Consider the following 24,682-nt stretch of genomic DNA (forward strand, 5'->3'; position numbering starts at 1 on the left):
AAATAGACATGGTGGCACATCCCTTTAATTCCAGTACCAGGAGGCAGACACAGGCAGAGTTCTGAGTTTGAGGCCAGTGTGGTCTACCTTGTGAGTCCCAGGCCAGCTAGGGCTCCACAGTTAGACCTTGCCTCAAACAAATGAACCTTCTTAGTTTGATTTTTCAGCATACTTGGAGTAAAGTTGGTCCCACAGTGTAAGCATTTATCGTTTCACCAAATCGTTTGAGAGTAAGTGGCCCTCCACTCCCAGGCATTCATAGTTTTTCCCCTACAATGATGGTTTTCTGCAAAACACCATACAGGGACCCAAATCATGAGACTAATTTGGTGCATCCCTGCCATCCACCCCTCTTTATACCCCATTTGAGGTTTTTTTAATGTATTTATTTTTATGTACATTTGGTGTTTAGCCTACATATATGTCTGTGTGAGGGACTCAGATCTACCTGAATTTGAGTTACAGACAGTTGTGAGCTGCTGTGTGGGTGCTGGGTATTGAACCTGGGTCCTCTATAAGAGCAGCCAATACTCTTAACACTGAGCCCTCTCTCCAGCCCTTCCCGCCCCCCCCCCCCCCCCGCCTTAGTCCAGTCATTCCTGTTTCCAGTTGAGAACCACGTCTGTCCATGTCACTGTTTCTTTACGTCATTCAGCTCCTCGGTGCACTCCTGATTCTCATGATTATGACAGGACACTTCTAGAAAGCCCAGGCCAGTTGCTGTGTGGAGTCCCTTTGGGACAGCATCAGTGAATGCTTTCTCATCATTCGGCACGTGCTCTGCACTGTGGGCCAACATGCCATTCACGTGGATATACGTGGTCTGCTGCCTTCAGAGAGCGGCAGCTTTTCAGGGGTCTCGTTTCTGGTGATGTGTGCTCATCTGGGTCACGTGGTCACCTGTAGCGTTCCTGCCCTTGTTCCTTGTGTAATGATTCTATAATTTTGAAACATAAACTGCTCGTTAGAAGCTTTCAGCTTTATTTTTATCAGCGTAGATTCTTGGTTTCATACTACTGTAGTTTAAATGTGGCTCCCGAGCTCCATGTGTTGAAAACATAGTTCTCAAAGTTATAGAACGGAGATGGCCTCTGGGAGGTCATCAGAGTTAAGGAAGTCACGACAGCGGCACCTCCATGATGGCGTTAGTGGCTTGATAGGACAAGGAAAAGAGACCTGAGCTGATGCTCCCTTTTGTCCTGTAGTACCTTCCGCCATACTGTGATGGAACAAGGAAATCCCCACCTGCAGATGACCAGGTGCACGCACCTGGACTTCCCAGCCTCCAGAGCCGTGAGCTGAGTCTGTTTTAATAAGTGATTCAGACTTCTGTTGTCAGGGCAGAACATGGACTCATATACTGTGGTCAGCAGATGTTTCAGCACTGGGACCATCCCCGAGAGAAACAATAAAAAAGTAGAAAGCACTTAGGTTTGCTAACAGTTTCTGAGGTTCGGGCCACGCTTGGGTGGTTCTGTTGTTTCTGGGCTAACGTGTGACTGCACGTCATGGGAGAAGGACATCACAGAACAAGAGTTGCTCGTCCTGTTGAGTGCAGGAAGTAGAGGACAGATGGATGGAGACAAAGTGACAGGGGGCAAAATCCATCCCTCTGAGGCCCAGTCCCAGGGACCTTCAAACGGGCCCAGCCTCCTAGTGTTTCTCTCATTTCCCAGCAGTACAACAAAACCGTGAGGCCTTCATTAATTCATATGTGAGGTCAGCGCAGGCGTTTCCCAGGCTCCCTCTCAGCAGTGCCTGAGATGCTTCATCTGCAAACCAACCAGTTATAACCTGCGATGTTATCTGTCTTAATGAGATTCTACTTGTCTTGGTGCCGAAGTCACCCCGACTTGGGCGGTGGGAAGTCTCTCCTGGGGATTCCCCTCTCCCACTTTTGACAGCCTTGGACGTTGCACTGTGTGGGCACCGACAACATACAAGCTGCCTTCCTTCCGCATTCTCCATACCATGGCTTATTTTGATTTTGAAGCCCTGTTCATCACAATCCTCCTGCCTCAGCCTTGGCAGCATTGCGGTTACAGTTCTAGGCCGTCATGCCTGGCCCGTCTAGTTTATGGCTACGTTGGGTCAAGTCCACCTCGGACATTCGAAGGGAAGGGTTTCTAAGCAGGTTGGTTTTGTTCCTAAATTATGAAACAATGAAACAAGGGCCGCTGAGGATCTGTCAGTTGGCGACGACGGGCAGCTTCCAGCCTCCAGGTGCATTCTTAGACATGCTATTAAAAGACCCAGGAGGAGTTCAGTCATGTCAAGACCCAGCTTTGCAGATGTCGTAATAGCTCTTTCCCTACACAAGTTGGTGTTGATAAAAATCTCCAAGGAGAGGGAAGGGCAGGTTTTTAAGCAGAGGCATGACTAAGAGAAAGGCCCAACCCCACCGAGAGGCAGCCAGACGGGCCATTTAACATGTCATCCTAGGTCCTGTAAAGGAGAAGAGAGCTGAGAAATGGCTTTTGTTTTGTGTTGATGTTCCTGGTCCTCCCCCGCCCCCAGGCCCCTCCCCACCCAGTCTTCATCCATCTGTTCCCCCAGTGCTGGGATTGGATGCTTGAACCAGAGCTCGTCTGTTATCGCAGTAATGTTCTTTCTGACTTATTCCACTTTGCCACACTAAAAATAACCCACCAAAGCGTTCGGCTTTATATTTTTACGTACACACACGCTTAAAGGTTTTTATCTTTAGTTTTGTATTACATGTACACGAGCCTATGTCTTTGTAGGTGTGCACACATGGATGCAAACGCCTGCAGGACCCACAAGAGAGCTTGAGTCCCCTGGAGCTGGAGGAGCAGGTGGTTCAGCAGCCTCCTGACGTGGGGGTGGGAACTGTACACGTGAGGGCCATCTTTCCAGCCCCATGGCTTTATATTTAAATCTGAAAACTTGCTTATAGATAAGGGTCTTTAAGACAGATCATTTTACTGAGGAGAGAATCCCACCGGAAACTTCCTGTCATAATCCTCATTAAGCAAAAGAATTTAAAATTTGACCCATAATTTTTTTTTTAAGATTTATTTATTTAGTATACAGTGTTCTGCCTGCATGTAACACCTGCAGGCCAGAAGAGAGCACCGGACTTCATCATAGATGGTTGTGAGCCGCTACCATGTGGTTGCTGGGAACTGAACTCAGGACCTTGGGAAGAGCAGGCAGTGTGCTTAACCTCTGAGCCACCTCTCCAGCCACCATAATTTTATATATATTAGTTCAAGCACGCGCTTGCACTTGAACTCCTGTGCACGTGCACATGCATGCAGTTGATTTAGACCAGTACAGTGGAAAGGCACTCCTGAGGCAGGATTGAGGTAAACTTAGAAATTGGGAACATGACAAGGGCTGAAGACTCCTATCTGCCATCAGGATTTACAAGGGAGTGAAAGGTTGTGACTGAGCTGTTGTGTTTGCCATTGGCCTCTGGTGCTTTCTGGGATTGCACAGAACTGAATTAGGGTCTCAATTTTGAGACTAGCCAGATGGATTTTTAAAGAACAGTTTGTCCTGATGACGTCCTGTAATTAAAAACATCTGGGAGTTTAGGACTAGGGTTTAGCTGGGCATGGTGGCGTATACTTTTAAACCCAGCACTCAGGAGGCAGAGGCAGGTGGATCACTGTGAGTTCGAGGCCAGCCTGGTCTACAAAGCGAGTACAGGACAGCCAAGGGTACACAGAGAAACCCTGTCTCAAAAAAACCAGAAAAAAAAAAAAAAGGACTAGGGTTTACTCAGTGTCTCCTGAGCCCAGAGCCTCTGGCATGCGAAGCTGGTGCTCTGCCCTGAGTTTTGCCCACATCTCCATCCTGATGCCTTTTGTTGTTTGCTTCTGAGATGAGCTTTTTTTGGGTGATTATTTTTGTTTGTTTGTTTGTTGCTTTGTTTTGTTTTTGAGGCAGTGCTTGACATTGTAGCCCAGGCTGGCCTGTAACACGACAGTGGTTGTTCCCCTGCCTCAGCCTTCTGAGTACTGGAATTATAGGCATTAGGCTCAATATCTAGCTTAATCTTCTAAGATTACTGTATGCCTCACTTATAGTTTGTTACTCCATCTCTGTCTTTTCTATCCCTACAACCTTTCTTATTTACCATTTCTTTTTAAAAACATATTTATTTATTATGTATACATATTCTGCTCATGTGTGTGCCTGCCCGCCAGAAGAGGGCACCAGATCTCATTGTAGATGGTTGTGAGCCACCATGCAGTTGCTGGGAATTGAACTTAAGGCCTTTGGAAGAACAGACAGTGCTCTTAACCTCTGAGTCATCTCTCCAGCCCCCATTTGCCATTTCTTATACCTCGAGCTTGGGATTAGTCTGAAGTGTCTAAGAAAGTTGGAAAGAGGGCCTTGTCCTAGCTGTAAGCGTGGAGCAGCATGTGAACGTATATGCAGCTCTCATCCCCGCACAGGCTGCGGCTCAGGGTGGTGGGTCAGGGGCCGCACTGCTGCTTGGCAGCAGGTTCTGGGGCAGAGTCATGTCCACGTTTACTATCTCATTTTCTTCTTGTTGTATTGTAATGTTTTCTTTTCTACAAGTTACTTTTTTAGAGTTATGATTTTTATTTAAAAAAATGATTTCTCCATTCATCACTGTGAAGACAGCGATGCCTCTGTAATTCAGGAGAGTCAAGGCCAGCAGTCACTGGAAGTTGAAGATGGTGTAGCATACAGGACAGTCTCCCAAGTATTTGACTTCTCGGATAACAGTAATGTTTATGATGAATAATTGGATTATACAGACAGTGTAATCATTGAATCGTGTTTGTAATCTCCTAGCCTCATATTGCACTTAGATCAAAGCAATAGGCAACTACATGCTTATTTGTATTTAATTTACCTAAAATGGAATTCCATCTGGCCTCCATTTTTACGAAACACAATCCCAACAAGTGTCCACACACATTACCCTTGCTATGTCCCACAGCTATGGGCCTGCTTAGCGAAGTATAGAAAATAAAGAGAAATAAGCTTGGAGTTTCTGAGGTATAATTTTAAATTCTTTCTTAATCTGGCTCCTGTAACCTGGGCCCTATGTGCACATTCCATGGTTCCCAGGCCTGGACTTATAGTCTGGGTCAAGTAATCCTGCCTGTGTTGGAGTTGGTACCTGGCTCCCCCCCCCCCCCACTGTAAGTAGGGCAATAGTGTTATTAGTTGGTACACGACCCCTCCCTCCAGGCCTGAGCACTGGTACCCAGTGCCTCCTGCACAGTGCTGTTGTGTGTGATGTTAACCAAAAGTGATGAAATCTGTCATTTTACTCTTAGCTCAACATTGCTTTGAAATTCCCCATTCAGATCCATCCTGTCTGTCACTTCATACATAACTCTGTGTGTGTGTGTGTGTGTGCACGCTACGTAGGTATGTGAGTGAACATAGGTGAATGCATGCCATGCCATAGCACATGTGTGAAGGTCAAAGGACAACTTTGGGTGTTGCTCCTGGTTGTCTACCTTGATAGAAACAGACTTCACGTTTCTCTGCTGGGTGTGTGAGTCTAGCTGACCCTTGGGCTGCTGGAGTCTCTCCTGTTTCTGCCTCCCACCCACCTGGAACACCGTAAGACCACTGGGATTACAGATATTCACACTATGCTTCTGTTTTTTGTTTTTGTTTTTTGACCTTTCTGGGATTTGAACTGAGGTCCTCAAGCATGCTTGATACGTGCTTCCACCCAGTGAGCCATCTCTCTGCCTCCTTTCCTGACAAGTTCTTGGGCAATAGTACTACATCCTGCTGCCTGCGCTTCTTCCAGGAGACTGCAATTTGTTCCTATTTGGAATTTACCCATCAACAGCTCATATCAGGCAACACCTTTTTTTTTTTTAAAGATTTGTTTATTTTGTTTATTGCATATGAGTGCTTTATCTGCAGATAATGTAATCAGATCACATTATAGATGGTTGTGAGCCACCATGTGGTTGCTGGGAATTGAACTCAGGACCTCTAGGGAGAGCAGGTGGTGCTCTTAACCACTGAGCCATCTCTCCAGCCCCAACTTTTTTTTTCTTTTTTTTTAAAGAATTTTGTAAAGATGTGAATAGCTGAAGAGCTGGCATCTCCTCTTACAGAACCATGTACCTGAGTTGCCACAGGTCATCGAGAAGGGCGCTGCTTGCCCTGTGATTGTTAGGCCTCTGTCTTTGCACTCCTTGTCAGGGAGCGTAGGACCGAGTGTCTGTAGTTCAGGTATGATTTCATAGAGCACATGCATGCTTGTCTCAAATCTTGAAGGTTGGCTCAAGCGCCTGAGACTTTGTTGTCGGATAATATCAGGGTATAAGGGAAAAAACCATTTTCCTCTCTGCTACCAGTGACCTCTGAGGCTCGGGCTGTACACTGTGATTTCCCACAATCCTCCATACTCATTCTGTTCCCATTCCATCACGGAGGAACCTGAGGCTTGGTCGTTTGAAGAAACTTTCTCTCATCGTTTGGTATTAAGTAGCAGAAGCAAAATTCCCTGGGCCTTCAGCCAAGTTCCTCGTCTCTTCCTCCTCCCAGCTCATGGCAGGAGTCGTGCACTTGAGAGCACTTGCCCAGAACAGTCCGGGCTTTGACACATGTTGTGGGGAGTCTCTCACATACATTGCCCAAGACCTGTCCATTATCTGTTTCAGATTTCATTTGGAGATTAATAATTAACCCCCAAGGGCTTTTCCCATTGTGTCAGGTTCAAACAAAAAGAAGCTGACAAACTCCCATTATTAGCGGGATGTACGTCACAAACAGCACAACGCCCCAACAAGAAATAACAGTTGACAAGGCTCCACATTTGCCCCACTGGAGCCTGGGCCAATGTCAGTGGTTAATTCTTCTCAGGACTGTCATGCAAGAAGAGGGCGGTGGTGTGCATGTGAGACCAGATTTACTACCTAGAAGCCAGTGCTGTGATGTCTTTCCTTCATCCAAAGAGGCATGGGAGAAGGCACATATTTTAACCGAGTCCCAGAAAGAAATACTAAAATCTTAAAGAGTTGCATATGCAAATCACATTCCCAAGTATTTCCGAACAGTTCATTGCTTTGTCCTCAAGAATTTTGAACATATCATGTTAAAAAGAAAGCAAAACGATAAACCTACAATTACAAAGTTTGGTTCATGGCGTTGATGCCCCACCGCCTTTAGTTACCAAGGGACTGTGGATGCCATTCGGTGGTAGGGCTCTTGCTGAGAGCGCTGGTAAGACCCTGGGTTTACTCCCCAGTGCTGTAAGGAAAGATTAAAAATAATTAGTGGGAAGGTGGTGTTGAGGCTAAACATTAAGTGTGAGCGTAAAGAGCCACCACCGTATGAAGTCCTGCCGTCTCTTGGCTCTGCCTTACTCCTCAACCTATGTAGGAGATGTGATGTGGTTCTTTCTCTCTCTGACTCTTTACACCTGGCCTGTGACAGAGGACTTGGGGGGATGGAGGTCTGCATAGGACTTTATTTTTAAAGCTTACACTCCATCCCTTCTTCCCCTCCCCTCCCCTCCCTCCTGTGAGCCTGATATTTGTTCGTGCCTAGTGAGTAAGTGGTGCAGGAGCCAAGGATGAACCCTCAGCTGTCACCACCCTTTCTCACCGTCTGCGTGGTACTTATGGCTGGTGGGAAAGACTTGAGTGAGAAGGCAGAACACTGGAGAAGGAAGATTCCCAGGTGAGGGTATCACCAGCAGTGACATGGATGCTTGGAGCAGCCAGTGAGGCAGACAGCTTGATTACTTGGCTAAAGCCGGGAGATGTAACAGTAGCAGACACACGCTGTTGTTTCCCACCGTGGGAACCGACAGGACACTTTCTACAGGTTCTGTAGTTCTACAGAAGAGGGCTTTAGGGCGAAGAAAGTTTTCCGTTGTTATTGCCTGCTGGCTCTGGGGATCTTAACTTTGACCAGAGGCCGTGTGTCTCTGGGAGCATTGGGAAGGCCTGTGGTCTCTAGTGAGTGTGGAGCTATCGAGGACAGTGCAGACAGATGAGCAGAGGCTGAAGGGCGTGGGCCTGGATCCAAAGATGAATGAGTCACTCCTGTGGCCCCTAGACACCAGATATGCCGTTATCCAGAAGTGGCGTAGGTATGATGCTTGTGCCTGCTCCCAGGGTGCTATGGTGACTAATCGATCTCATGTATATATGTATGTGTATGCGCACGTACAATTCATTGATCACACATACACACTTTTCAAATTATGAAACACTTTGTAGATTTTATTCAAGTTCTCTAGTTTTTTGTTTTTTGTGTAATACCACGGCATACAGTTGACTTAGTAACGGTTTTCCTGCATGTGGCTCTGCGTGCTGAGTGCTCTGCAGTCCAGTTCCGCCTGTTTGACTTTCTAAGGTGAACTCTGTCTGCATCTCACAGCTGTCAGCCCCTTCCCCCTCTCCACCTTACATCGTTACCTTCTGCAACAATGAGTCTGTTCTTTTGCGGCCAGTTTCTCTCATTTAACATCATGCCTTCACACAGATCCCCTGGTTTTACGTGGAGGCAGTTAATTCATTGTCTTAGCTCACTTGTCCTGGTGCTATTCTTTTAACCCATGGTGTGACACTGGGTAAGTGTGTTCACCGAGTCTTCCTCTGTGTCAGTAGTCTGAACTGGAGCAGGGCTAGCATGGTATGAATGTGTGTGTGCGTGCGTGCGTGCATGTGCATGTGGGGGGGGGGCGTCAGAAGTCAGCATCAACTGTCTTTCCTGCTTGCTTTTTTACCTTATCTTTAGTGATGCTGTTTCTTCCTTGCAGAGTTGGCTAGCCTGGAATCTTCTTTATCGTGTCTCCACAGCACTAGGATTACGGGGTTCTGCTGTCACATCTGGCTTTTCTGTGGGTGCTGGAGGGGTGGGGTGAAGTCAGAGCTCAGGTCCTCATGCTTGCACAGTAAGTGCTCGACTGTTTGAGACACCTCCCCAGCCCCAGAGAGTGAATGAGAAGCCATGGTCTGCTCTGTCTGCAGAGTGGAATCAAAGGCAGCAAGGCGCTCACCGATGCGTACATGAGCTTTGTTCCAAGTATTGGGGCAATAGTGACACATTGTGCCTGTTGTGGAATTTAAATTTTTTCATGCATTCTCATTTTTTCCTCCATCTTAAAAATGCTAGTTCTCACTGGAGAGTCAGTTGGATGTGCCTGCAGTGTTCAGAAGGAGCCAGTTCTCTCCCTTCATTGTAGAGACACAGGGGTTGGGGGCTGGAGAGATGGCTCAGAGGTTAAGAGCACTGGCTGCTCTCCGAGAGGTCCTGAGTTCAGTTCCCAGCTGTCACATGGTGGCTCACAACCATCTGTAATGAGATCTGGTGCCCTCTTCTGGCCTGCGGGTGTACATGCAGGCAGAACACTATACATAATAAATAAATAAATCTTTAATAACCAAAAACAAAACACAGGGATTGAACTCGGCTTGCCTGGCTTCAGGGCAAGTACCTTTACCTACTGAACCATCCCGCCTCTCCCCCTGTGATTCAAGGACAGAGCAGCCATATTGAGTTGGGGTTGCATTGGGATTGGGTTGAGTTGAAGTAAGATTGAGGCCAGAAAACATTTGTTGAAGAAACTTGTTAAGATGAAAAAATGACATCAGGGCCTTATTTACGTTCATGGGAAACTGAACTGCGCTGGGCGGCACAGCACAGATGGTACGCTGTTCCTGTGAGTGTGAGGACAGCGAGAGAAACAGATCCAAACAGGAGGCTCAAGAGCTGGCATCCTGGTGCCAGCATTAGCTCAGGCCTCACACAGCCCCAGCTTCCCTGTGCTTGCGCGGAGCGTGGCATCGGCAGAAGCTAGGGCTGCTGTTATTTTGATCACCAAGCTCTATTTGGTGAATACACTTGATTAGTCCCCGCCTTCTTCTCTTGGGTGCTATTTTGAGTGGAAAATCACTACTGGAAAACTAAAGCCCTGCATTGATTATGTACATAGTACTCCCCCTGTATATACCAATTTGGAGTCTCTCTGAAAAGCCCCTATTTTTAATGCTTAATCTCCAGCCTGTCACTAGTGGGGACCTTTTAAGGTTATGGGGACCAGTGGAGAGACCGTGTGTGGACTGTGCCTTCCTTGTGAGGGCTTGGGGATTTTATCTTTTCCCTCTTTTATTTTATTTATTTTTTCACCCTTTGTCCATGGAGTGACTTTGCATCCAGCACGGACCTCCTCCATCCTGCGCTACCTCACAACCAGACCAAGAGCAGCTGGGCCATCCCAGCCATGGACCAGAGCCTCCAAAACCATGACCCAAAACACCGCCCCCCCCCCAACTTCCTTTTATAAACTGGTTCCCTAAGATAGTGGTGGGAAACTGACTGACACAACAACCATACCCTTTGATGTTGTGGTCAGAGAACTTGTGAGGTGACCAGTTTCATTTCAGAAGAATCTAAAGTCGCAGAGAAAGGAGCTAGTTTGTACTGCAGTATTTATGTCAGCACTTTAAAGGGAATACCGATTGCCCACCCATGGTGTGTGTGCTTTGATTTGGCTCATGGAGAAGTGGCTTGAGGAGGCAGTCTTAAGCCTAAGTCCTTAGCTTGCCTTCCTTGAAGGTGGGTATTTTCAGAAAGGGGTGCTTAGGCCTTAGAGGGGGGCTGTACCTTCCTTCTCAGGACTGGTTTGGTTTAAATGGGGACGTGTCAGTTCTTACTAACTGGGAGGAAATGCTTTCCCAGCATGACGCATTAGTCATGAACAGGTGTAGGAGGCTACTGAACAATCGCTCCGACCCTCCTCCCGTGGATGGGCTTTCAAGCTCAACTCCAAGCGCCAGCTGTGTTGGAACCGAGGGCTTGCTGGGGACACCCCCACACACTCTCCCTGCTGTGCGATTGAAGTCGTGGATCAGAGGTGGGAGAGGGTGGTGATTTCAAGGCTGGAACTGAAATACCGCCAACAGGGAAGCTCATGAACCCAAGGCCCCCACAGTTTGTATGCGTGTCACAGCCAGCCGGGACAAGGGCTAAATGAAGGGCCACTTTGCTAGCCAGGAGCAGAGCTATCAAGCGATGAGTTGTGTATGTGGTTCCCATCCACAGTCTACTGATGTTTTCCATGTCCACGTGAAAGAGCCTCACAGAGCATGGAGGGAGGTGTTGGCTCGAATGGATGCCTGGGATCTCAAGCAACATGGAAAAGGCCGAGCCCTCCCTTGAGAGTCAGCCAGGAGCACCTGCTAGCTACTCATTGTGAATGCTCTATGGGGACAATAACACTTCAGCATTTCTTCATCTGGAGGGTACGGATGCTCTCTACATAAAGGAGAAGAAGAAAGTCACTTGGAAGCAGTGTTGATTCCTTTTATTTTTTGGCTTTTCTAGGCTCTGGTGTCTAGGTTTTTGGTCCTATTTTTCACTTGTGTGTATGGTAATGGGGTCTTGTAGGTATAAGTAATATAAATGGACATGTTCCATTGACTATGCCAGAAGGAAATGAACCTTTCCCTCATAGAATTTGCAATCCTATCACAAGATATATATCACATATCATATATATATATGAATGACAAGTTCTCATGTGGGCCAGGATAGTCTTGAACTTGATTTGTAGCTCAGGATGGCACAGAACTGATCCTGTTGCCTCTGCCGCCCAGTTTATGTGCTGCTGGGGCTTGACTCCAACACTTGGTGCGTGCTAGGCAAACATTCTACCAGGCTGTAGTACCAGCCCTACTCAGTGTTGTGTTTTGAGACAGGGTTCCTGTCTCTAAGGCAAGCCTCTCTGGAACTCAATATTGTAACTCAGGCTGGCCTCCATTTCACAAGTGTTGGGACTCTAGGTGTGAGCCACCAGAGCTAGCCAGAAGAGAGGGTTAAGATAAATAATCAAATAATTGATAGGGATGTTTCTTTACTCATTTGTGTCTCAGCTAGTGGGGCAGGCACTGAAGTGGCTGCAGGTGGAAGTGTGTCTTGAATGGCGTTGGTTTTCTTTATATGCAGTGAGGTAGACAGGACCGAAAGGGAATAGCAGCGGACTCAGGGTGGGGTGGGAACAGAAAGGACGAGTAAATACAGAAGATGCTTCAAGGGCTTGGCGGGAGAAACAAGGGCCGAGGAAGGAGGGGGAGGGAAGAAAGAAGTGAGTTACTGAGAAACTCCGCTAAGTACTAAGGAGTGGGGTTGTCCTGGGTGCCGGCTCACTTTGGCTTCAGCGATGACCTGTAAAAGAAAGTGGTTCATTACATGTCGGATCGCCCTGTTTCTGAATCCAGAACCCATTTCCTTTTGAAAATCACGATACCTTCTTCAACCGAATCATGAGGATGGGAGTTTTTAACTGTGTGTGAAGTGTGTGATTAGAAACACCAACAGAAGTTCCATGGAGGTGTCCACAGGAGAGCGGGAGAAGCCTGCTGGAGGCAGAAAGGGCTGAGCGCTGTATAGCAAGCGAGTCAGGTGGAGGAAAAAGGCAGAGCCTATGTGGGAGGAAGAGGACTAATCGGGGGAAAGCGTGGAGCCAAGTGAAGGAAATATAGGTATCAGCTGAGGTCATAGGTCACATGATCGATCAAGACTTTCTTCTATTAGTCATGGCTTCCTGGACTGGCAGGTAGCCAGAGATGGGATTTCCCCTCCTCCACCTCCTCCCACAACCCCCACCCCAAGCTACGAGGATCAAAATTTTGCTTGTTTTAGCAAACTTTTTCTTCTGGAAGTGATTTTTTTAAAAATATATTTTATTAATTTATTCATATTACATCTCAATGGTTATCCTATCCCTTGTATCCTCCCATTCCTCCCTTTTTCCCATTTCCCCCTTACTCCCCTCCCCTATGACTGTGACTGAGGGGGACTTCCTCCCCCTGTATATGCTCATAGGGTATCAAGTCTCTTCTTAGTAGCCTGCTATCCTTCCTCTGAGTGCCACCAGGCCTCCCCATCCAGGGGACGTGGTCAAATATGGGGCACCAGAGTACGTGTGAAAGTCAGACCCCACTCTCCACTCAGCTGTGGAGAATGCCCTGTCCATTGGCTAGATCTGGGTAGGGGTTCAAAGTTTACTGCACGTATTGTCCTTGGCTGGTGCCATAGTTTGAGCAGGACCCCTGGGCCCAGATCTGCCCATCATAATGTTCTTCTTGTAGGTTTCTAGGACCCTCTGGATCCTTCTATTTCCCCATTCTCCCATGCTTCTCTCACTTAGAGGTGATTTTTTAAAAAACTATTTTCTGTGATTTGCTATTGCTAGCCTGTAGTTTTTCTAGCCTGCTAGCTGACCTTTCTTAACCACTTCCCCGCCACATCTGGATGTCCAGGAAGCCCATGCTTATAGGGCAGGGTGTGTCTTTCTGCTGTGTGTTCATTGTCTGCATGTGGGGTGGTTTTCTTAACTACCAGAGAAGGGATATTTATTACTGTCTTTGTTGTGAACACACACACACACACACACACACACACACACACACACACGCCTTGAGTTTGCGTCTTCATCTCTGGATTTCCCTTTGGTTCTTCACATACTGAGAATGTGCATAATTTATAAGAACAGTAGTTCAGATGTGTAATCAGGACTTGGCAACACACGCTGATACCGTTCGGGGTGGGCATGCTTAGAAATGTTTTGTTGAGTGGGATGTCTGTAAAGTTCCTGCATTATCAGTGCCCTGGGCGCTGCTGTAGCTGACTCTCCTTAGCCAGGCCTGGCGTCGCCTCGCTCTCTGTGTGGTCCTACCACTATTACTTGGCAGTAAATGTCAAGCTTATAAAGCCAGTAGCTGTCACAGGAGACACAGATTTTCCTTGTGATTTTTATATACTGGCTTGTCGGCAGGGGCTTTGATGTGTCCATGGTGCAGACCCTTCCCAGAACTCCCTTTATCGTGGAAAGGGCTGGCTATCCTCTGACTTAGTGGAGTAGACATGTCTGTATTCTGTTGTGGTTTTATTTTATTTTGTAGCTTCTCTCCTACTTTTAAATTTTCAGCATGTGACTACGTCGTGCGATTTTTATTATTCCTTCTCAATTTGTAAAGTGGCTGTGATGAATATCAGACGTCACTTGGTGAAACCAGTGTCACAGCCACTTTTACAGTGAGGTTCACTCACTCTTGCTTCTAGGCTTTCAGGGGTCCAACTCAGCGATGCTTTTTGTCATTCTTAACCTCCTGTTGGTGGAAAAGGGAAAATCTCAGGGAGCTTATTATTAGCACGATGCGGGTGGGAGTGGAGGCTGGGGTCTCCAGGGGATCCCATGGGTTACTTTCCTGTTGGGAAATATAGAAGGATAAATTAAGCTGCCTTAAGAGACTGGTAAGAAAGTGTGGGCTGAGTTCATTCCTTGGGACTTTGCTGTTGTTTCCCTACTGGGTTCTCTTTGCCCGCGTAACCAGAGTGACACTAGAGGTCTGTAATGCCTTAGGCCCCCACTGGCGCCTCCTCGTATTCCATGGAAAGGTTAATCGGAAGTACCGTAGTTGTTTCAAGGGCTCCTGGATGCACCATGTATCCCACACAGCTTTGGTTGCTGAGGACCGTAAGGAACGGATGTGCAAGTCTATAGAATCTTGGAGGCTGAACTCAATTTAGAATTAAGGTAGAGGCATCATTTTTTGTTTTTATAATAAGCTATTGCTGCTTTGCAGTGTAATCATTATTACAGATACTGTGGTTCATACAGATGTGGCTGAGCAGTGTTTAAACATCTGACCTCTCACAGGTTATTTGAACTGTTCTGTTGTTGGACGGAGCTGTCTGTTACCTGCGTCTTTATCTGTCCTTTTTGAGAGGTGATCTGGTTTCTGCTCATGTCTCCTCCCAATTCAAATGTTGGACCCCAAGACTCAAAGTGATGGTGGAAAGATGAGGTGGTGTTGGGCGATGACTAATCAGTAGGAGCGCTCCACTGGGGAATGACGACTGCTCGTATTTAAAATGGTTGAAAGGGGCTAGAGAGACAACCCAGCAGTCAAGACCACAGGCTGTTTTTGCAGAGGACCTGGGTCCCATTCCCAGCATCCATATGGCTGCTCACATCCGTTTGTAACTCCAATTCCCAGGGATCTGATGCCCTCTTCTGGCCTCCATGGCCCCAGACCTGAACATGGTTCATGCAAGTTGCTCTTACATATAAAATAAAAGTAATAAATCTAAAAAAGAGATGGAGAAGCTGGCTGGCAAGAAGCTATATGACCTTTGGCCACTTTCATATTGTGAGAAGCAGGTTTTCCCTAGACACCATATCTGCTGGCCCCTTGATTTCAGACTTTCTAGTCTCCAGAACTGTGAGGAATACATGTGCATTGTCTATAAATTATCCAGCCTAAGGTGTTTTGTTATAGCAGCACCAATGGACTAATACACAGAAGGGAATAATTCCAATTTTTTTCCTTAAAAAAAAAAGCATTAAAAATAGATCGAATAACAGTTTTCAATGATTTTGTTGTTGTTCAAGATACTATATCAGGTTGAAGTGGTATGCCTTAGTTCTTAGAAAAATTATTTTACCCTTCTTTTATACACATAGAGTCCATCTTTTGGCTATTTCTTCTCATCCTCTCAAATCAAGCTAAATGTTGCTACCCCTTAAAGACCAGGTATGACATCTTCTTACCAACTTGATGTAGTTCTTCCCATCACTTGCTATTAATAATGTCAGAGCAGCCATTGCAGGTGAGGTGAGGTGGTCGCCGTTCTCTCAGGTTATAGGCACCGTGGGAAACCGGTCTTATTTCTCATCTTAGACATACACCATCTGCTCAGCAAACCTTGCTTGAGCTGAACTGAATTGCATAGGTTTTACCTAGATACTCTATTGTAGCCACAAACACTGACAGGCTGTAGACAGTCCAAGCATAACTATTATAAAATCTATTTTTGAGCACTCTGTTCATCTTTTGTAAGATGCACCATTGTTTGATGCCCCACTGGGAAGGGGAAAAAAAAAAGCATCTGCCAGTTTAAACCAAATGCACCATTGTGATTATAAGATGCATTTAGTTTCAGAGCCCCTACAGTGGAAATAGTTTGTTCTTAGGATGAAATAATGGAGCATCCCTGCTAAAACTTGAAGTCTTAATTGTATAGTTGCCACACAACTTGAAGTGGTTTTTCAAATGAAATGTTGAGGTGTCTTTGAAAGATGGCTTGTATCTGAAAGGGTGCCTTGCACTAGGGGACCCCAGGCCCCATGAGCCCCGCTGCATTGCTCCATCAAGTCTCAGATCTTCACTTCTAAAAGATGGAGACTGAACCGGGTGTCGTGGTACCAGCACTCAGGAGGCAACGCAGGAGGGGCTCCAAAACAAAAACCAAACCAAAAAGAGACTCACAGTGGAAAATTCTCCCACACCTTGAAAATCCTTGGGAGGAATTATTTTAAAACAATTTTTAAAAGTCATTTGACTTAATTTCAAAGTGTGTGACTGAAATGATTTACTGAGTGACTCAAATCTTTCTGGAAGCGTATGCCAAAGCTGATGGTGTTTGTGACATCCTGTGAGCGATAATGATTTGGGGGATTCTATGTCACACCTACCTGGTGAGAGACCTGTGGTTTCCTAGAATCCCACTTTTCAACCCCCCTTGGTTATTAGGGACACACTGACATGTTAGTCAGAGATTCATAGATGTATGCAGACCTGCCATTTCTAGTGTGTCTCCCTTACTCTGTACTGCTCATGGCATGGACTCCTTTTACTTGGGGCCTGTAACAACTCTGCTGTCTCTTAGGACTGCCCCCCACCCCGACCCCCCAACCCCCCAGCAGCTGGTACAGAAACAAGGAAGAAGCAGCCCTGGGCAAGGATTTTCTTTTTAAGATGTCTCTTAAAGGGGTTATGAGATGATTCACCGGCCCCCATTACGGTGATGTCTCCTGATGACTAGTGATATTTTCTCTGTCATCTCTGTGCTACAAAGTTTCTCAGCCCTTGCTGCCCAGAGGCATGGCTGCCATACTGGCTTTCTGGGTGTGTGGCCTCACCCCAGGGCGCCCTCCCTTTCCGTGTGATTGGCAGCTCCAGCAAGGAGTTGGGCTTATGGTGAAGTTTGGGGAACTGAACTGTGGCCAGTGGCTGCATTTTGCTCAGCAAATCAAGAGGACCCCTGATCACCTTGGGGGCTGTTGCCTGGGCTGGCAGGCCCCTCCTCCTCAGGTGGCACAGGAAGAACCAGGCACTGCTGTAGAGAGGGAAGTGGCACTTTCATATCTTGGGTCACTTTGAACCTGAGGAAGGCCTGAGTGGTGGCCGGCGGCTGCTGTGGCCTTGTCTCCCTTCTTCATACTAACTGGGACCGTGTGCCTTAGAGATCCCCCATCTCCCTGCTGCCTCCAAGATGCGTATCTGGTTTAGAAAACCAAGGGTTTGAACCACAGCCCCCTCTTGGGTTGTCAGTTCTTGCAGTAAAGAAGGAGCAGATCTCGCCTACCGTCCACTCTGCCATGGACCCCAGGAAACTGGCTTTTCTTGTGTGTGGTAAAAGTGTTGGTTTCCACGACAACAAGGGACAGATCTGTCCAAGGGAGGAGATGGGTGGCTCAAGTCTAGAAACCTAGCTGTTGAGCAGAGCGGTGTGTTCTGAAATCCCTCCAGAGCTGAGGTGATGCTGTGTGCCTGAGAAGATTATTCTGGTATGCAGTTTAAGGATTAGACCGTTCTGTTCCAGAAGCGGTTTGAAAGTGCTTCAGCCTGAATCCTGCCCTCTCCTGCTTTGTTTTCTCACGGGCTCTGAGGTAACCTCCTTCTGTCCTTGGGAACACCCTGTCAGGGAGGCCTCATGGTGGTGAGATGGTGAAGAAGAAGGTTTCAGCAATGGCCGTCAATTACAGTTAGCTTCTTTTCCGTGCTTTTAGGGAGGTGGGAATAGCCTTCCACGCTCTCATACAACACCGTGGGTGTGCTTATTGATGCAGCGCTAACTTGAGGTAATATCAGGAGCCCAGAGCTGGGCTCTGCTCTCAAAAGGTCACTAAGCTTCGATGCTGGGTGGGATTTCGAGTGGTCATTTGCTTTGCTGCAGCTTTTAAAAATGACGGAGAGAAAGAAGATGCTTATTTTTTGTTTTTTTGTTTTTAATTCCTTTGGTTGTCATACTGTGTCCTGAAAAGGTTATTAAATCCATTTTAGCAAGCTGGCCCTCCTTGGAGCCATTCTTAGCATGAGGCTGTGTGAGTATCTGGGCGCTCCGCTGACCAGCTGTGGAGCAGATCCCTTAGGGACCGGTGGTTTCCAAGTTCCCTCAAATGACACTCGTAGGAAGCTTTGCGGTGGTGATGGTGTCACACTGCCTTGGCAGTTCCCTGCTGGAGGTGTCTAAGTGTAACTGTGAGATGATAAACACAAAGAACTTCATCAGGATGCTTAGAGTCAGAGCATTTTGGCCCAAAGCCATCAACACAAGTGCAAGCCAGAGAGTAGGCATCTTAAAACAGTGGTCGCTCTCCCTGGGTAGGGGGAGGACAGAAGACTTCATTTAGAAATCTACTCTTTACTCATGAGTATGGTAATGCCTGTCCCAGTGGGACCTGTTGGTTCAGTATTGCCAGAGATTCACTGCTCCAAAATTAAAGTTATTATTTTAGCAGTTCTCTCCCAACTTGTAGCCTGTATCCCAACAAGCGATGGTTCTGTGAATCCGCCACTTGCTTCGTTACCTCGGGATGCGTCTGGCTATATTAGGAAACAGCGTTGCTCAGAACTAGGCCAATGGGGTGGACATGGAAACTTTTGAGGAAATATTCATTTGGCTGGTTGGATCTGTTTATATTTGCCTCAAAAAACTGGTTGAGCTGAAAATCGTTTCATTCATGTTTTGCGGAATGAGAATTGGAATCCATATCACGCCCGTTCATCTGTGCTGGAGGAGAACTGAGTCTGTGCTGAGACCCCGATCCAGCCCCAGAGCCCTCGGCGGTCACGGGTGCGGTTCACCTGAGGAGGAGGTGGGCACTGCAGCTTCAGCGTTTACAAACACTGAGCAAGCCCATCCTTGGCGGGACTGTTGTTGACACCAATTGAGTGTGCTCATGGGTCAGGGCCAGAGTGTCTGACTTTCAGCGGTCTACCCAGGACAGCCTCCCAGCGACTGACAGCCAGCCCACCTCCAGCAGTGTTCCATTGTATCTCCTCCCAACTCAGTGTACAGAACTTAAGGTGTGTGTGTTTGTGCCGAGCAGTTGTCAAGAAATACACATATGGGATTTGTTAGCAAGCTCATGAGGAAGGATGGGATTCCTGTCTTTGCAGCCGGGACATGTGTCCTGCCGAGAGACTGATGTGGACACTGTGAGGTCTACAGATGTTGTGCTCCTCGGTGAGCTGGCTGTGGTCAGGCGTCCTGCGAAATTAAGCTGGATGTGTAGCTCAGTAGATGGAGACTGTCACCCCTGGTCCCCGCGTTGACTTTGTTTCTTTTTCCAGGAGTAATCATCTTTGTTGTTTTAACTTTTAATTTAATTTTATTTGTATATGTGGGAGTATGTGTGCAGCCAGATGGACACGCGCGCGCGCGCGCGCGCGCACACACACACACACACACACACACACGCTCACTGGGGCAGGAGAGGCTTCCACTCATTATGGCACATGTGTGGAACAACTCAGGGTAGCTTGTGGGAAGTGGCTTTCTCTCTCTGCTGTGACCTTCCCTGTAATCAGACTCAGTTCCTCAGGCTTTGTTGTAGGTGCCTTTACCTACTGAGCCATCGTGAAGGCCCCTCTATGCTAAATTATTTCTGTATGAACGTCACTCCAAGTCTTCAAGTTATGATTTAAAAAATAAATGAAAAACTGATGCATTTTCTTTACTCTTCACTTTTAAATCACTTGACAAAAGTTCTAGTGCCCTAGATCAACTGTGTGATCCATCCATCCGTCCATCCTGTCTGTCTGTCTGTCCCATCCATCCCATCCAGTTCATTCTGACTTGGGAGGGAGTATGAATCCTGGAACCTAAATCTTCCTGGCATTTATTATGATAAATGTTCATAACGTGGACCCAGCCCTGCCCTCTCCGCACTTTTAGGTTCTGAGTGAAAGAACTTTCTGGTTCTCAATAATGACTAGTTCCCCATGAGAGCAGTAGTGAGCGGCTGGTCGTTGGAGGCGGGTAGAATACTCTTCCCTGTGTACCCTGGTTCTTGGAGCTCGTAAAGCAACACAGAACAAAACAGTGAGCCCCATCCTCGGCAACCAAGCAGCAGAAGATCCAGTTGAAGCATTTAGGACAAGCTGCACACGTAGAACTTCTGAGCTGTTGTCTCTGCCCTCATAGTGCCACAGCACTGGGGCAGTTGGGCTTTCCAGCCTGGGTACCTCTCCCCACCAGCTGTGATACCTGCTCATGTGATACTCGGCGTGGAAATTGTCTAGGAGTTGAAGGTGAAGCACAGTGACTTCAGACGGGTTGCCTTCGTGTAGTGTAAGTCGGCTGGAGCCGCCGGGTTTCGCTGCTCAGCCTGGTTTGTGTGTGCACAGGAGCTTTGGCAAGCAGAGTCTGCCCCTCTGCCAGCTGGGTTAATCTCATCCCCAAATTGTTCCATAACAAACGTAATGGGGCCAACCTCATTCTACTTGTAAGATTCCGTTTTAGAGACCCAGGTGACATGTCTCAGCCCCGGTTACAGCAGCCCGTCCCTAGTGTGGTTAGAGGCATGAGACAGCAGTGGCTGGGATAGTTCACATTTTGCAGAAGTGAACACCAGGTAGATAGGCAGGCAGTGGATGGTGTAAGGTAGGTGATCTTATTTAACGCTCACAGCAACCCAGTGGGTCCGAACTGTTGTTACTCCCAGCTTTAGGTAGTAGATTAACAGCCTGTCCCTAATCCTTCTGCAAGTGAAGAGCCAACACCCAAAGCCAAGTTTTGGCAAATGCACGCAGCGACCCTCCCAGGCTCTCACTCCCAGCTCTGAGCTTCTGGTTACCTGGGGCTCCTTGTGAGTCCTTCTCACGGCACCCTAGCTCGCGTCCACAAGGTCACTGTGGCGTCCCCTCACTCCAGTCACAGTGAGTGCTTGTTGGCACATTGTGCTCTTGGCATATGTGTTGATTACAAAGGAACAAGCCTGGGCTCCTCCTTAGGCTACCTCATGTTTCAGTTCCATAGGCAAGGTTATGGATAACTTTTTTTTTCCTAAAATCAGAGGAAAAAATAGCAAGCAGATTCAGTGTTGTTTCGTGAGTAATATCCTACTTTTATCTTTTTCAGTTAGTGCTTTTGTTCAGGTCCAGGAGAATATAGACAGAAAACATTTTAATTCCGGTAGATAGGATAATTTGTTTTTAAGTATAAAAACTGCATTATCAGCCTCCATGGTGCAGGTGGAGGGACAGCCGCCCGCAGGCCGCCCGCCAGCGAGGATCTAGCCTTGCAAATTATTGGCAGCTGGCACGGTAATGAGTCCATTTCAATATAAATGGGTTGTTGCTTATTAATATCTGCCAGTTCCTAAGCAATTCAGGAACCGCTTTGAAATTTGGGAAATTTGCAGAGAGCGGTGGAGGGGGGGTGCACCTCGGGAAAGGGGATGAACAGGATGGCAGTGGGGGCAATTGTGGAAAGGGCACACATTGTGGCTTAATAACGGGGTACGGCTAGAACTTTTCTTCCTTCCCCTGCCAATGTGAGTCACGGGCTTCATGGCTAAACAGCACGTTTTCCAAGATAAAGAGGAAACAAAACTCACTGTTCTATTCTGTGTGGACGCATATACTTATTTACTTACTGCCTCTGTGTGGTTCTTTTGCACGCACTAGGCAGTTCTCGCAGTGTGCCCACCCCCAGTGTTTGCCATCTCAGGTTCCCACCTTGCTCAAACTACCAGCAGCGGGTGGCTGTGACTGGCAGCCCACAGAGGAATGTCCCTGGGTAAAGTCACTCAAAGATACTTCAGGCCTTTTTGCTAGCCCTAATATTTGTGGTTTCCCCACAGAAAATCAGCTTCAAGTGTAAAAACAGAGGAACTTGTTAGTGGTCCTGGTCAATGTAGCGTGACTAACATCACAATCATTAATCATTTTTTGCTAAATAAAGGTTTATACATTTTACCTAAGTTCTCTCTGCTGCTCTTTCCTCATGTGCTTTCTCTGAGCGTGATGTTTGCCATCTTAAGGAAATACACAGAGGACAAAAATGTTTGTGAAATTTAAGTTGCCCCCTATGCCCCCCCCCATATTGTTTCTTTTAAGTCTCTTCCTCAGTGAAGTCCCCGAGACTGTTGGGGGGGCTCTTGTTCCTTCCCTTCCTGTTAAGACCCTTTGACAATTAGGAGAAGAGGATGAACAGTAAGTGTCCTGCGGTAACCTGCTTCTGTCAGCCAATACCTGAGTCCACAGACAGGTTAAAACGAGAGTGTGCAGGGCTCTCTGCGGCCATCAGTACAAATATGCTGGCGTGTGTGTGTGTGTGTGTGTGTGTGTGTGTGTGTGTGTCTGAGCCTGCTGTTGTACACCTGTAGCGAACGTCACATCTCCTCATTCATTCATTTCACATTAAGTTGACATTAGAGAACCCGTCAGCGTGCCGTTTGCTTTCTTCTGCCTGACCATTGCCTTTTCAATCTTCCATCTCCTTCAGGTTTTTGGCACATTCTCCCAGACTCAGGTGAGAGAGACTTTGATGGGCACCGTGGGGGGCAGGTGCTGACATACATCCCATCTCCAGCCGCCGCTGACATCATCGCCAGCCTCAGTCTCTAAATGCCACAGCGCTCTTGGGACCAGTTGGGCTGGGCACCGCTGTTGCCTTTTAAGGTAAGTTGGTGCATGTAGATTTGGGCCTCTGTTTGTGTGACTGAGAAGTACTTCAAAGGTGGCGGGACACAGGTAAGTAGATGACGGTAGCTGAGACTGCTATGCCTTCCTTATACACACGGTGGGAAAGGAATTCGGAATCACTCTGTGGATTAGCGTTGCGCCCACCTGACAATCGAGAGGCATTAACGTTAACCCAAAATGCAGTGGGAAGCTCAAGTTGGTACCCATGAAGTCTTTTCTTTTCCTGTGAATTGCCCTCAGGGTCTTTTATCTTTGAGTTTCACTGGCTTTATATTGGATTATGTTTGTTAAAAAAACAAAAGTAAACCCGGTTACTAAACCCAGCCTCAAAACAATGATAGCTATATTTCTGCTTTTGGGTTGTCTTTAAAGAGAAAATATAAGTGTAGTCAAAATAATAGTCTAAATCGAAGATCATTGCTTATTTGCTGTAAAACGTGTTTAGTCTCTTGGGTTAGGGGTATTTGTGTGTGACTTGGCAAAAACTCTGCCCGTGCATTGTAATGAATTAGCACAAAGTTTCAGAGCTTTGTCTCAGTTTAATCTTAGCTCTTTCCCGGCTCCATCTTCAGGCACGGCATCCAGTAGGGAAAAAACAGGCTCAAAACCAAGACCTCCCACCAGAAGCTAATTTTACATTTGCAATCTGTTGTCTTGTGATTTTCGCTTCAAATTTAACTTTGAAATAAATACATCTCATCCATTCCACTGCAGCCTCGGAGGTCTGTTTTCCAGTCACGAAAGGGTAATCACTGCATTTATTTTAATAAAACTTTCGATACCTCGGGGGAGTGGAAAGTGATACTAATAATTATAACTCACGTCCATCATTAGCTATCTCACGGCTGAGTTCGCACTGCCTTCATCCGCAGAAGAGAAACCTGGCTTGTGCAATCCACTTTTGACTTCAGTATGATATGAGGGGACTCTTCTCATGTGGATGTATGGACCTTGCAATCTAGTCCCATATTGACTTTGAAGTGTTCCTGCTTTGAGGCCATCTTAATGATGAACAGGGTTGACGTTTCTGTAAAAAGAACATGCACATGCCAGGCTAATCGGGCAATGGCTTGTCATTGTGGGAAGATAGGATGAACAGGAGGGACTAAGTAGGAATAGGTAACCCTGACCACAGATGGATACACTGTGATGAGGTCAAATTAAAGGGATCTATAGAAGCAAGCCAGGCGGCATTTTCCTCATCTTAGACACTTTGCTAAGACATCTGTTCAGGTTTGACATTTTGTTGTAGCTGTCTGTGTAGTGTGACTTCCTTACTCTCTTAAATTGAAAAAAATGCTTCATTGACTTAAAACTTGTTAATGTGTATCATTTATCTGTCTTTCCTTAAAAAAAAAAAAAAAAAGAAATGTCGTGGCCTGAGGAAGGAGTTGCTGTTTAGGAGCACTTGCTGCTCTTCTGAGGGGCTAGTTTTGGTTGCTGACACTAAAATGTTAGGTGACTCAGGGCATCTGGTGGCTTCCTCTGCTCTCTCCCAGCAATTTTGAGCACACGTGTGTTTGCGTGCCCATGTGTACACACACAAATAAAAAGAAAATAAATCTTCGAACAAGATAAATTTTATAAGGATGTAGCTCAGTGGTAGAACACTTAACTAGCCTAGTGTAAGACCTTGGATCCAGTCCTACCCCCACACCCCCCTACAGAAAAACAAACAATTGTGGTGAAAATTGAAGTGACTTGTATGCACACTGTCCAGAGTAACCCCCTCACACACTTACTTACTAGTATTCACAAGAGTGTGTCTTAGATGGCATCTCCAATAGAGTTTTCACTTGTGGGTAAGAGGAGTTTTGTTCCAGAGAAGTTTAATACTAATGGTGGGATCCTGGGTTTGATTGTTTACTCTTAGCTGGCACGAGCTAGGGCCAGCCAATCTACTGTCTGGGTTTTGGTCTCCGACTCTGCTGTTCCACAGTGGGTCGGAACATCCTGCTGTCTGCCAGTGGCAT

General features: G+C 46.8%; 1 protein-coding gene across 8 annotated transcripts in view; it reads left to right on the forward strand.

The window, feature by feature from the left end:
- The window catches only part of TIAM1 (TIAM Rac1 associated GEF 1), a 361,545-nt gene that overhangs the window by 208,830 nt on the left and 128,033 nt on the right, over positions 1 to 24,682 (forward strand). For all 8 annotated transcript variants that reach the window (XM_084800521.1, XM_084800517.1, XM_084800515.1 and 5 more), the window contains one exon: positions 22,510 to 22,685. The gene's annotated coding sequence lies outside the window, so the exon portion shown is untranslated. The remainder of the gene's footprint in view (positions 1 to 22,509; positions 22,686 to 24,682) is intronic.

This window comes from Acomys minous (assembly GCF_964271855.1).
Source record: "Acomys minous genome assembly, chromosome: 11".
Taxonomy (NCBI): Eukaryota; Metazoa; Chordata; class Mammalia; order Rodentia; family Muridae; genus Acomys; species Acomys minous.